The 13,660-nt window shown below is 38.7% G+C and overlaps 1 long non-coding RNA gene across 1 annotated transcript in view; it reads left to right on the plus strand.

Annotated features, from left to right (window-relative positions):
* The first annotated feature begins 550 nt into the window (after positions 1 to 550).
* LOC130922168 (uncharacterized) overlaps positions 551 to 13,660 on the plus strand; it is a 49,105-nt gene continuing 35,995 nt past the window's right edge. The window contains exon 1 of the long non-coding RNA XR_009064465.1: positions 551 to 659. This is a non-coding gene — a long non-coding RNA (uncharacterized LOC130922168). The remainder of the gene's footprint in view (positions 660 to 13,660) is intronic.

A 13,660-nucleotide genomic window follows, 5' to 3' on the forward strand; every position in this document is an offset into this window, starting at 1 on the left:
GTCTTGGACAATTATGTTAGGAGGCTAAAGATATGTGTCACATATGGACAACAAAGATAGGAAATGACCTGCAGTGTGAATGTAGCCTTAGTGTCTGCAATTCGGGAAAGAATGACTGTTGTTAAAAGTACTGTTATGCAACACCATGGTAAACAAGCCCCTCTCCTAGCTGTTTTGAAATTTGTTGCAGGCATCCAATGCAAAATATTTGGTTAAACAAATTATTAGTATCAGTTTAAACAGTAAATTATTTGGATATGGTGTTTATTCAATTTAAAATTTAGTCTCAAAATAATTTGGTACTCATTGTATTCTGTTTTTCTATTTCGCGAGAGTTAAGTCATTCATGCAGTAGCAACGTCATAGGTTTATTGTGTATAAACTCATCACTAAACCAGTAATTTATTGTGAATGCCCTTGCATCACATCCTGTCCACGCAACTCTTCTGGCCTTACGCTCTTCTTTATGTGTTCATTTAGCTGGCTCCATTAAAGTTTTCGTCCCCAGGGCAAGTAAAAACCTCGTTTACCACAGCCTGTCCTGCCAAGTCGGGAAACGCCAGACCCCCTCAGCCCTAACTGGATTAGGAACCAGCCAACGGATGGGCCGCGGGACAGAACTCACTGGTCCAAGCACTTAAGAACACGCAACAATAAAAGTAAGTGGCGTGTAGGACATGAGGCGATCGATACAGTAGGTAGTGGGGGGTGAAATGCAACTAATTTTCACTATATTAAGGTGAATCCGGATAGGATTAGGTTGCAGATTGTCAAATTATACTGAATACTGGACCTCTTAATCAGCTGCATTTGTGCAGCCTAAATATTATTGAAAAGCATTGCTAAAACTTGTGCTCTTGCAAAGAAAGGCACGATTTTTAAATAGTTCAGTAGTTTAACTATTAGATACATAAGTGGGTCAAAAATGACTTGCTTACATTGTTTTCTTGAAATATCTAAGTAATGAAGAAATGTTAGTTTTGTATTCATTTGGTAATTTGTTTACAAACAATTGATCAGACAGGAAAACAAAATAGGGATGAAATATGCGTGGGGGCGAAAAAATAAACAACAGGAGAAAACAACCATCTTAACTGAATTTATCAACAAACATTCCTTCAAAAATTGTCCTTACATCATGTTCTTTTTATAAAATACAACATGGTTGTGCATCTTCAGGAGACTAAACTTTAATAAAACAACTCAAGAAAGGAAATGAAAACTGCTCTCAGCATATACACTCAGAGGGGGCACTAGCAAAGGTTTGAAGTCATGGCAATTTGTTTTCTTCTCTTTGTTCAGACCTTTCTTTAGGTGTAAAACCTTATAACTTAAATTTGTGCCTATATTTCAGTGAAAATTTTGTGCTACTGTGTTGTTTAATTCTGGAAAATAGATACATAACTTAATAATTACATTCAGTTAAGTCCAGCAGTATTGGGACAATGACAACAGAAGATAAGAAAAACACAACCATTGTTAGAGAATACTAATACCGTATTTTTCAGACTATAAGTCACAGCTGAGTATAAGTTGCACCAGCCCAAAAGTGCACAATGAAGAGGAAGAAAAAGAAAAAAGAAAAAAAAAACATATAAGTAGCACCGGAGTAGAAGTCACATTTTTGGGGGAAATTTACTTGATAAAATAAAACACATAGAACAGGTCATGTCATCTTAAAAGGCAATTTAAAATAAAAATACAATACAGAGCAACATGCTGAATATGTGTACAGTATGATAACGTTACATGATGCATGAACAACAAAATGCGAACGTGGCCGGTACGTTTACGTAACATAGCTATTAAGAGTTATTCAGATAACTATAGCTTAAAGAACATGCTAACAAGTTTACCAAGCCATCAGTGTCACTCCAAAACACCAAAATAATTGTTTATTGTCATCATCATCGGTATCACTGACAATTACAAGATAGCATTGTGATAAGATTAACCCGAAGAAAAGACAAGGGCTGACGGGAGAAGCCTGGGCTTAACATGTGAAATGATATAATAATGTGTTAATAATTTCACACATAAGTCACTCCAGAGTATAAGTCTCATCCCCAGCCAAACTATGAAAAAAACGAGTTATGGTCCGTAAAATACCGTTGGCCTTTTTCCATGTAGGATAGCTATGGTTTACTATAGCCCCCCCCGGTGGCTTAAAATGTAATTGCATGACTTCCCAATATATTACTTTAAAATTAAGACTTTGCCGGTAAAATGTTGTATATAAAAGTTGTAAAGCAAGAAAACAAACAACAAAAATGAATGAAATGAAGAAACATATTTTTATAAGGGGTCAAACTTATTTTTCAAATAGATTGTGTGACTAGCACCTTAGAGACGGTCATTTGCTTTGTTTAGCCAAAAAAGAAAAAAACCTGAGGACCGAAGAGGCAAGATGGATATACGTATTCTTTTTCAAATCTAAGCTTTCAAAATCGACAACAACTACTGAGCGAGAATCAAGGATTGAAGATTAGGAACATGAAACGCTAGAGAGCACCGCCAAAATGGTGAGCGGAGTATCAGTTTGACCCACTAGAAACATTATTTGGACAACAGAGCCACAACCGGGCATACCATATTCAATGGAGGACGATCTTGGCATAAAGCATAGCTGTCCTAAGAAGCTACCTAATTTAGAATTCCCCTCAAAAATAATGGGAAACAAAAAGTGTTCATTTTCAACATAATATCATAAATGTTCCTGGCTGGAATATTCAGTCAAAAGGATGCGGCGTCTACTTCTCCACTAGGTAAGACAGAAAAACACGTGTACTCGCACATGCACACACACACAGCTGGGATGCCTGTTCAAGCATGGACTAAGCTACTATCCGAGCATATATCTTGTAAGTGCTGACACTGCTTTTCGGGGTCATCAACATTTTTGCCCCTCCTGCCACAAAAGTCACACTCCGCCTGTGGTTTTACTTCTTGTTTTCAGCTCTTTAACCTTCAGTTTTGTCTCCAATGAAGGGTCACTATTATATATAGTCAGAAAAAAGATCACAAGCCTGGACATCATTATGTTAGTTGTTATGGGACAACACAGTATTGTTAATAGAGTTTTTTCATCTTTACTTTTTAGCAATAGTGATCTTTCCTTTTTGCTCTCAAGAACATCCACATGCTTGGGAGTTGAAAGTGTTGAAACTGTTGGAGCTAGAGATGAGTTGGAACATTCCTTACAGATCCTGGCATACCAGGACAAGAGGAGTAAAGAAGAGACATTTCAAAGCCACCAACATGATGATTCATCCTTCAATAATAAATTGAAAAAGATATTCATCTCCTTACAATTCAGTATAATTTTATCTCCATATTAAGCTCGCCCTTTTTCTTGCTAACCTTTGCAATGCTCCCTCAGTATAACACTGTGGAATGACATCATAAATGTTTACAGCTTTTCATCTTTCAAATACGGCTTATATAAACTGCTGGCCAAAAGTAGTGGCACCTCTGCAATTCTGTGAGATAATGCTCAATTTCTCCCGGAAAATGATTGCAATTACAAATGCTTTTGTAGTCATAGGCGGATCTACTATTCAGGCGAAGTAGGCGATGGCCTTAGGCCCCCAACCAGTAGGGGGCCCCCAACCAGCTGCCCTTTCCCCAACGAGCAAGGGCTTAGACCACCGGAGCCAGCAGCACCCCCAACTATTCGTCATGTATAATTATGTCAGCATACCAAACAAAAAAAATAACAAAACAAAAAAGAAAGCCATTTGAATGCTGCATTTATATTATCTCTCCCACACACACACGCACTACAATGGACTGTTCCACGACGACGGACTGAGTATCAGTCGCTTAGCTTCATTTAGGGCTGTATAGCTTCGCCTAGCTCCATTTAGCATCGCTTAGCTCCGCTTAGCTGTTCGTTAACTTCACTTAGCTCTCCTGCGTTTTTCACGCCACTAAGTCCCTATTTTTACATCTCACTTGCTACTTTGCACGTCGGCTATCGTTTTTTTCAAACACATGAGCGAACGTGCTCTCCATGAAAACCAAAGTGCAGTGAGGGAGAAGCTGAGCACAGGCCGCTAATGCCTCTTTTAACTTTATTCTTCTTCACACCGAACATAAAATACACGACAGCACACCCTGTGGCAAAACAATGCAGTACAATTCCAATCAGTCATACAATAACACTCAACAGCTGGTTAACAACATTAACAGCTAACGGAAAAAAATTGGAGTTAATCCCACATACTTCAGAATTAATATTATAATATAATACGTAACTACTACAGAATACAGATTCTACACTAAGAATAGCGTTCAAATGCCACTCTTTTATGACAAATATGATTGGCAATGAATAATTATTATAATTATTATACTACTATTTTATAAAGTAGTATACTATAATAATAATGCTACAATTTTTTTTAAGAATTGTTTTGAATAATGCTGAAAAGACAAAGTCAGTGTTCTAAATCTGTTTACTTTCCATTCTTTTGCACTAGTAAATGCTATCAGCATTTAACCTCATTGTTTATTTGTGATTAATTATTGTTATTTACATGATTAGTTGTACTTTCATAAAGAATTTAAGTGTTCCAAAATGGTTTTGTGAATTAATAAGTGTCAACAAAAATCGAATTGCTAAATTAGTAAAAAAAAAAAAAAGAAAATTATTAGATTAGTCGACTAATCGTAAAACTAGTCAGCTGACTAATCAGAAAAAAATTGTCGTTAAGGACAGCCCTAGTGTACCGGAACATATTTCCTCCACCCTCTTCTCACCTTTTTAACCCCTGACCCATGAAGAGGGCCCCTGGATATGTTCGCCTTAGGCCCCAAAATTGCCAAGTCTGCCACTGTTTTTAGTAATATCTTCATTTATTTTGCTTGCAATGAAAAAAACAAAAGAGAATGTGGGGGGAAAAAATCATTATCATTTTACACAGAACTCCAAAAATGGGCCAGACCAAAGTATTGGCACCCTTTGATGTAATGCTTCTCTAATTTGTGTAATTAACAGCACCTGTTACTTACCTGTGACACTTATCCGGTGGTGGCAATAACTAAATCACATATGCAGCCAGTTAAAATGGATTAAAGTTGACTAAACCTCTGTCCTGTGTAGGGCTGTCCCAAACGACTAATTTTCTCCCGATTAGTCAGCTGACTATTTTTACGATTAGTCGACTAATCTTATAATTTAATTTTTTTTTTTTTTTTTACTAGTTTATCAATGATTTTTTTTTTTTTTTTGACGCTTGTCAATTCACAAAAACATTTTGGAACACTTAAATTCTTGATTAAAGTACGAATAAACAGATAAATAACAATAATAAATCGCAAATAAACAATGAGTTCAAATGCTGATAGAATTAACTTGTGCAAAAGAATGGAATGTAAACAGATTCAGAACACTGACTTCACCTTTCCAAAATGACTCAAAACAATTATTTAAAAAAATATCTAGCATTAATATTATCGTATACTGTAGTACTATATACAGTGGGGAGAACAAGTATTTGATACACTGCCAATGGGTTTTCCCATTGTGAGTGTATCAAATACTTGTTCTCCCCACTGTATAATAGTATTATAATTATTATTCATTGCCAATCAGAATTTTCATAAAGGGTGTCATTTTAAAGGTATTCTTAGTGTAGAATCTGAAGTATGTGGAATTAACTCGAGAAATAATTATTTATATGACGAACATTACATGCTTTTATTTTGAAATGTTCACCGGAAGTATGTTTGCTAAACCGCTAATTTAAGCTTTACACTCCGCAAAAAAACACTTTTTGTCATTGCATGTGTTGTCAGTAATAGATTTTTTTTCCTTTTGCAAATGCTGTTAACCAGCGATTTTTCATGTTTGAAGTGTCACCTTTTAACTGCAAGTTTTGGAGAAGGCTGCCCGTTTTATAGCCGGCTAAAGTAGGTCGTCTTTTTTCCCCATTCACCTCAATGTAGCAATGCTAACGTATATAGTGTTTAATATAGATGTGTTTTCTTATTTTGTATGTCTGAACTTTAATTCTACAGCATGTTGACGAGAGAAAAGAACTGGAGTCTCATATGCCATCAGCACGCACGCGCGCGCGCAGCGATTAAAACGCAGCCGTGAAAATGACCGCCCTCATTTTTATTTAGCATGCGATAAATGGACTCATTGCATATCGCGACAGGCTTAGCAACTTCAATAAAACATGTCATTAGTTAGTTAGAAGGACTTACAATCTCCTGTCGTTATCATTCACGGCTGACGTGCAGCCAAGCTTGGCATTGAAGAGACAGGACACAACAGTGTACCCTCCATTGTTTCTCTAAAAATAAGTCAATGTTTTGGACTCTGGTGCGCTTTTTTGGCTTTGTGCCGCTTTCCCCGCTTGCATACCAAGCGTCCGACATTCTGAACTTTCCACGCATATATTTTTTCAACCCTTCATTAGCCGTCGACGGGATGTTGTGCTCGTCGACGGATTTACGTCATCAATGACGTTGACTATGTCGACTAGTCGGGACAGCCCTAGTTCTGTGTCCTTGTGTGGACGACATTGAGCATGGAGAAAAGAAAGAAGACCAACAAACAGTCTGAAAAATTTTAAGGAAGCATGGGCAATCTCAAGGCTACAAGTCCATCTCCAAAGACCTGAATGTTCCTGTGTCTACCGTTTGCGGTGTCATCAATTAGTCTAAAGCCCATGGCACTGTGGCTAACCTCCCTAGATGCGGACGGAAAAGAAAAATTGACGAGAGATTTCAACGATTTTGTGCGGATGGTGGATAAACAACCTCGACTAACATCCAAACAGGTTCAAGCTGTCCTCCAGTCCGACGGTACAACAGTGTCAACCCGTACTATTCGTCGGCGTCTGAATGAAAAGGGACTCTATGGTACCAAGTCCCCAGGAAGACTCCACTTCTGACCCAGAGACATAAAAAAATCCAGGCTGGAGTTTGCCAAAACTTACTTGAGAAAGCCAAAAACATTTTGGAAGAATGTTCTCTGGTCAGATGAGACAAAAGTAGAGCTTTTTGGGAAAAGGCACCAACATAGAGTTTACAGGACAAAAAAAGAAGGCCTTCAAACAAAAGTATACGGTCCCCACAGTCAAACATGGCGGAGGTTCCCTGATGTTTTGGGGTTGCTTTGCTTCCTCTGGCACTGGGCTATGTGTGTATGGCATTATGAAGTCTGAAGACTACCAACAAATTTTGCAGCATAATGTAGAGCCCAGTGTGAGAAAGCTGGGTCTCCCTCAAAGGTCATGGGTCTTTCAGCAGGACAATGACCCAAAACACACTTCAAAAAGCACTAGAAGATTTTTTGAGAGAAAGCACTTGAGACTTCTAAAGTGGCCAGCAATGAGTCCTGGCCTGACACCTGTGAAGAGATCTGAAAATGGCAGTTTGGAGTATGCGCCCTTCAAATCTCAGAGACATGGACCAGTTGGCCAAAGAAGAATGGTGTAAAATTCCAGCAGAGTATTGTAAGAAACTCATTGATGGATATCGAACCGGTTGTTCGCAGTTATTTTGTCTAAAGTTTTTGCTACCAAGTATTAGGCTGAGGGTGCCAGTACTGTTTTTCCGGCGCATTTTTTTGTGTTTTTTGTGTTTTGAGTTTTGTGTAAAATGATAATGATCTAAAAATTTTTTCCATTCTCTTTTGTGTTCTTTCATTGCGAGCAAAATACAGTAAATGAATATATTAGCATTTGTAATTGCAAACATTTTCTGGGAGAAATTGAGCATTATCTGACAGAATTAAAGGGGTGCCAATATTTTTGGCCAGCAGTGTAATCGTGTACAATATGTCCAGGTCCTGTATTAAATATTTTACTACATTTTTGCATTCTAGTTACCCACAATCCACTACAAAATTAGGTCTCGTTTGAGCGCTGAACATTTTTGCTGTCAAGCATAATTTGAGTTTATTGTGAGGGATCTATTATTGGCCATCAAAATTCATTAACCCTGCCAACACCAGGCGGTCAACTCAAATATTGCCGTTACTGCTATACCCCAGGGATCCTGGAGGACAGAGGGTTGGGGAAATCAAGTGAGGAGGGGGTAATAGCAGTAGAATGAGAATGTCATTAAATATCAGGGGAGTTGTATGGATCTGTTATGGTCTCGTAATAAATTAGAGGGACCAACAATGTGCAGAGGGAGTGTAGTGGAGTGTAAACGCATTAGAGCTGCTTAACCACAGCCTGGTGGGATCAATAAATGCCCACTCACATCACACTGGACTGGAGCTGTCCAGCTCTCACAGTGCTGAGGCACAGTGACCAAGTTAAAATAAGTACAGTACACTGAAATGACCATTATTTAATATTATTAATTCCCCATTGTTGATATTATACATTGGCCACCTGTTGAATGTCACAAAGAGTCAAACAGAGGTAAAAAGCTGCAGAGATTATAATAGAAATGATCGAGTGAAAGCAAATGGGTTCGCTCATTGAGGAGATGATGACAGAAGAAGAGAAGGGCACTGATAACCTTGCTGCTTTAAAAGCTTCCTCCGGAGTTTAATCAGGGCTCCCAATTACAAAGACAAGTTCCCAATGTCCCCCCACGTCCCAGCACCTGATGTCCGCCGATGATAAACAGCTTTATTAATTAAAAGGCCCCAATTGAATCTGATCTGTGTCTGCTGGGAATCTTTGGCACGATTAGCTACAAGACCTGACAAAGCTTATTTCTATGTGTCATGATCGACTATTTTGATAAATGAGAAAAGGTAACTGTCTACATTGCTGCATGTATGACATTGAATCAAACTCTTTGAAAAAAACTAAAGTGTTATTGTTGTTATACAGAACACTAAACATTAAAAATTATTATTTCATTTTGAGTTTTTCAGAAAAACTGTCATGATGAGCAACAGGATGGATAAATGGTGAGCGTGGATTTACGGTTTTGAGATTCAGGGTATTAATCTGGCTACTGGGTAGTTCCTTCCACATTCAAAAATACACACACATTAGGTTTTATTGAAAACTCAACTGCAACACTAACACTTCAATGTTGAAATTTCCAGGCTGTTCTTTGTCTCATTCAACCATTTCCACATTTGAACTTTCAAAAAGGTCCCACTTCGCATAGACTTAGAATGCTTGTCTCAGGCATGGTGCAAACCCGACACAACATGCTTTGTAAACGTGCAAGGATGCGGAGTTAGAGTAGCTGTGGGTAATTTCATAGATAAGCAAAAGCCAGCACATTTGAAAGACTTCTTTTTACACCATTGTTTATGTGAACATAGCCAACTTTCGCTGCCAATCAAAGTGGCACTTTTAATACCCTGTCAGTGTGGTGCATTCATTATACCATCTGCCAAAGTAAATATGTCCGCAGGCCAGTGTTGTTTTCGTCAATGATAACGAAAATATTTCATCAACGAACAATTTTTCATGACGATGGCATCACGATGACGAGGTAAAAACTTATCTTGGGAGACTAAAACGTAACGTGATGGACGCCAGTTGTGGTCTGGTGAGACAAGAACGAGATAAAAATTCACAATATGTGATATTTTCTTATAGTATGTGTAGTTAGCACGCGTCTTAGCAGATGTTTGGTCGTGTCACTCATTTGACGTGCTGTGCTTGCTCCCAACCCCCCTGTCCCACTTACTCAGTTAGTAAGTGTATGCCCATTCCAGGCTCATTTTGTAAAACACACACGCCAGGAACTCCTTGGTAAGTTTTGTTGGCTATGCCATGTTGCTTTAGCCTTTAAAGTGAAGGAATTCGGCCTCCCGGCCAAGCCACCGGAACAGCGACAGCCGAAGCAGATGGCGTTCCGCTGGAGCTGCTGCAGCAAGTCGGCCGGCAAGGCCAAACTCCGCGCATCCACTCCGGTGTTAACCCTTTGTACTGACTTCATTTTGAACGGTTTAAAGAAGGCTCAACGAGAACAGGTTGACAATTTAATCGTCGACAATGGATACATCGAAATGTCCCCGAGAAGTGACAGTTGTTAGCTAAATATTCAGTCTTTTGAAAGCTGCGGTGGAGTGGGCCGGGCAGAAGGCGTGCCTGGGTGTTGTCTTGGGATCATCCTTCTGTGGCAGGTTTGAGCAGTCAAGTTCATGTGTCATCTTTCGTGGCTGGGTCGTGGTTGCCACAGCAACTGATGCATGTCTTGACGTCTCAGGCGCCGAGCTATCAACTTGTTATCTTGGTAGGGCGAGGGTGTTCTGACCCGACCGAAGAGCCACTGACGTCTTCTCCTTACCTTATCAGGTGAGGGCTGATAAGTTGGTCCCCTTTACTGTGTCAAAGGGCATGGAGTGAAGTCTGCCTTAACTATGGTTAAATGCTTTACTATAATGAATGTGTTAGACTAATGCAAACAGTTATACAGTGTCTGCGAGAAAGGTAACTATCCCCTTCAAAAGGTATGTGCTGAGTGATTATCATACACTACTAACTAGCGTTAGCATAGCGTTTGTGTTAGCATTAGCATTTAACACGGTGACTTGGTGCGTGTCTTGCAGAGATGGGTAGAGTAGCCAAAAACTGTACTCAAGTAAGAGTAGTGTTACTTCAAAATAATATTACTCAAAAGTAGTCATCCAAAAAATGTACTCAAGTACAAGTAAAAAAGTATCCAGTGAAAAGAATACTCAAGTAATCAGTAACATTGTGAGTAACTGCTTATTTTTGTTTTTTCAAAACAATGGTTTTTTTTTCTATCAGCACAAATATTTCTATATGAACTTTTGTTATAATGATGCTGTACAATGACCCATTACAGAAATACAAAAAAATTAAAAATCATTGAATTCCGGCAAGAGACCTAAAAAAAAAAAAAAAGACAGAAATTAAGCATTATTCGTCCAAAGAGCATTAGTGCCCTCTAGTGGAGAAAATTGTTTCTAGTATGAATAGTTCCTTCATAGTAACTATTGTAAAATAAAAGAATTATACTTCCGTTTTCCATGTTCAATCGGTGGCAAATAAAAACTGGGGAGGTTTAAATTCATGTTGAGGGCAGAGCTCAAATGCTTCATTTTTTACGGTGCTTTAAAGACGCCACGTTATTGAATGGGCTGGCGTGATAATAGAATGACAGGCTTGCATCAGATTGGCATAATAGAGTCGTGATTATTGTTGCGACGCCTCATCGATGAAATTGGTAGAGCTACTCTTGGCATCACTGGCAAAAAAAAAAAAAAAAGATAGCTAATACGTAGAATAAAGAGGAAAAATGTAACGACTCTCTCTACTCAAGTAAAAGTAAAAAAGTATGGCTTAGTAAAACAACTCTTAGAAGTACATTTTTCTCAAAAACTTACTCAATGTAACGGAGTACACGTAACGCGTTACTACCCACCTCTGGTGTCTTGTTAAACTCTTGGAAAACCTTTTACATACAGTTCGTGGCATCCAGGTGAGGTAAATTAATTGCAAAAGACGTGCTGTTTTTCTGCTGTGTACTATCATCATTAAGATGTTGATGTCCTTGTAGACTCTACAATGATGTGCTCGTCTGTCAATGTTCATTCGAAATTGTTGGAAATATTTATTTATTCATGGGCTAAAACTTTTGAAGTTTATAGAGGAAAACATTTTGAGAATTGTCGACTAAAACAAGACAAAATCTGTCTGAGTTTGTAGTGACTAAAACTAGACGAAGATGAACACATTTTGAAATAACTAAACTATGACTAAGAGTAATAAGTATTTTCGTCCAAAAGACTAAGACAAAGACTTAAATTAATAGGGCTGCTAAAAACAACACTGCCGCAGGAATAAACTTACTGTACACCACATCTTGGGGAAATTTGTCTCCGGCATGTTCGCAAAGACACACCATATTTTCTAAAACATTCATATTGTTATGCTTTGGTACATAATCCACTTGGGTCACGTTTAGTACCAGAGCGCACCAGCACGCCATATGAATAAGCATCTTTGTCTTCATTACACCTCATACTCTCACATTCACTTTCTGTTGGGATAGTATGCATGTCATTAGTTAAAGGTTCGGTGAGGTCAGACACTTAATTGTTTCTAGCAAGGTTAGTGATCATAGCTTAGCTTGGCTTGGCTTGGCTGGGACACCCCAGCACTAAAATCCTTGTCACCCCTCCTTAGGGAACCCTGAGGGATCAGATAAGACAGGGTTCCCAGATCAGGGTCAAACTGACAGTTGAGTGCCGAGGGAAGAGTGATGGGCTTGGGATTGAACGGAGATCCCTTCTGCTTGAAGGGCCCTCTGGGACCTTTTGAGGACACCGTATATGTTGACTCTAATGATACATAGCACTTGATTACCTAGAAATCTGGATATCGTTTTTGACAAACACACTTTGTTGCTGTTGAGACTGGAACTTTACAGGAGGACTCTAAGTGTCTCCTGGGATGGTACCTCTTCATTGTCTATGAATAAACAAGACGGTGGTGGATTGGGAGCTGTAGTTGTGTGTGATTCCCACATTCAAGCTATCGATAACCTGAAACATTTTAATACGGGTCAAAGAGTAAATGAGTGATTTTATCTTGAAAAAACTGAAAATCTTCCTCAGGGCTGACCAAAAAGTGGCCCAATTATCTTTTTAAATGGCTAGAATTGTAATTATAGCAAAAAAAAAATAAAATAAATAATAATGGATTTGTTTGTCTTGAGTAAATAAATCCATTTCCTCTGGCTTCATGGTGCTAATAATGTCTTATGAATTGTTCACGGTAAGAGACACTTGATAAAAGGCGGAATATCGTTTTATTCTGCTTTCAAAATTCCTGCGCAACAATTCTGGGAACGGACGTTTTGTATCGAAAAGAAAGACAACGATGTTCAGTGAGATGCTTTGCAAGGCCATCAAGAACTCCTCTGGGGCATCCAACTTAACCAAAGAAGAAATGTTTTTGCAGACAGTGACTGTATTATTGTCTTTAGCTCACAGACAACCTTCTACATATTTTCCCTTCTGGGTGTTGAAGCTTTGAGACTTCATGTCTCTGCTGGAACCACACACAAACACACACACACATTCACACGATTATATACACATTCCCTTTATATCCATGAGCTGACCCATTAACCCTTTGCATTTCAACATTTACATTCGGTCACACGCACTCACTGTTATTACATTGTGTACATATGCAGACATTTGCAGATACACTCATGTACTGTTTCCTTTTGCCACACTCATGAATCGAAATCTACACTTTGTTAGTCAGACAGACAATCTGGCTCTCTTAATTGAGTAGAGTGTGTGGCCTTGTCTGACCTCGGCGTGACCTCTCTGTAACCAGGGACACCACTGAGCCTCTGCTTTGATACATTTGATACGGTTTAAGTGAGGAATGAAGACCTAAGTCTGTTTACATTTGAACTGGATTAGTGTTGGGGTGACGGTGCTGCAACTGAAGGGGTAGGGTTTGGGTGAGAGTTGATAAAAGTACATTTTCAGTCTCAGGACGGAAACAGGTTTTGGAAACGGAACAGTTAACTCTTCCAGTTTGCTTGCATTCCATTCACAGCAGAAATACAGTGTGAGCTTGTCGTGTTCAAAATACATGTTATTTCTTTCATTTAAATTGAATGAAATCAGTTTTTGAACTGGGGAGGTAAGCCATGTAGCTTTGTAGTTACATCTGCTTTACTGTTGCAGTACAAAATTTGAGTTTCAAATTGTAGTTCTGCCTCTCCTGTGTGA

The sequence above is a fragment of the Corythoichthys intestinalis genome, chromosome 9 (assembly GCF_030265065.1).
Source record: "Corythoichthys intestinalis isolate RoL2023-P3 chromosome 9, ASM3026506v1, whole genome shotgun sequence".
In the NCBI taxonomy this organism is placed as follows: Eukaryota; Metazoa; Chordata; class Actinopteri; order Syngnathiformes; family Syngnathidae; genus Corythoichthys; species Corythoichthys intestinalis.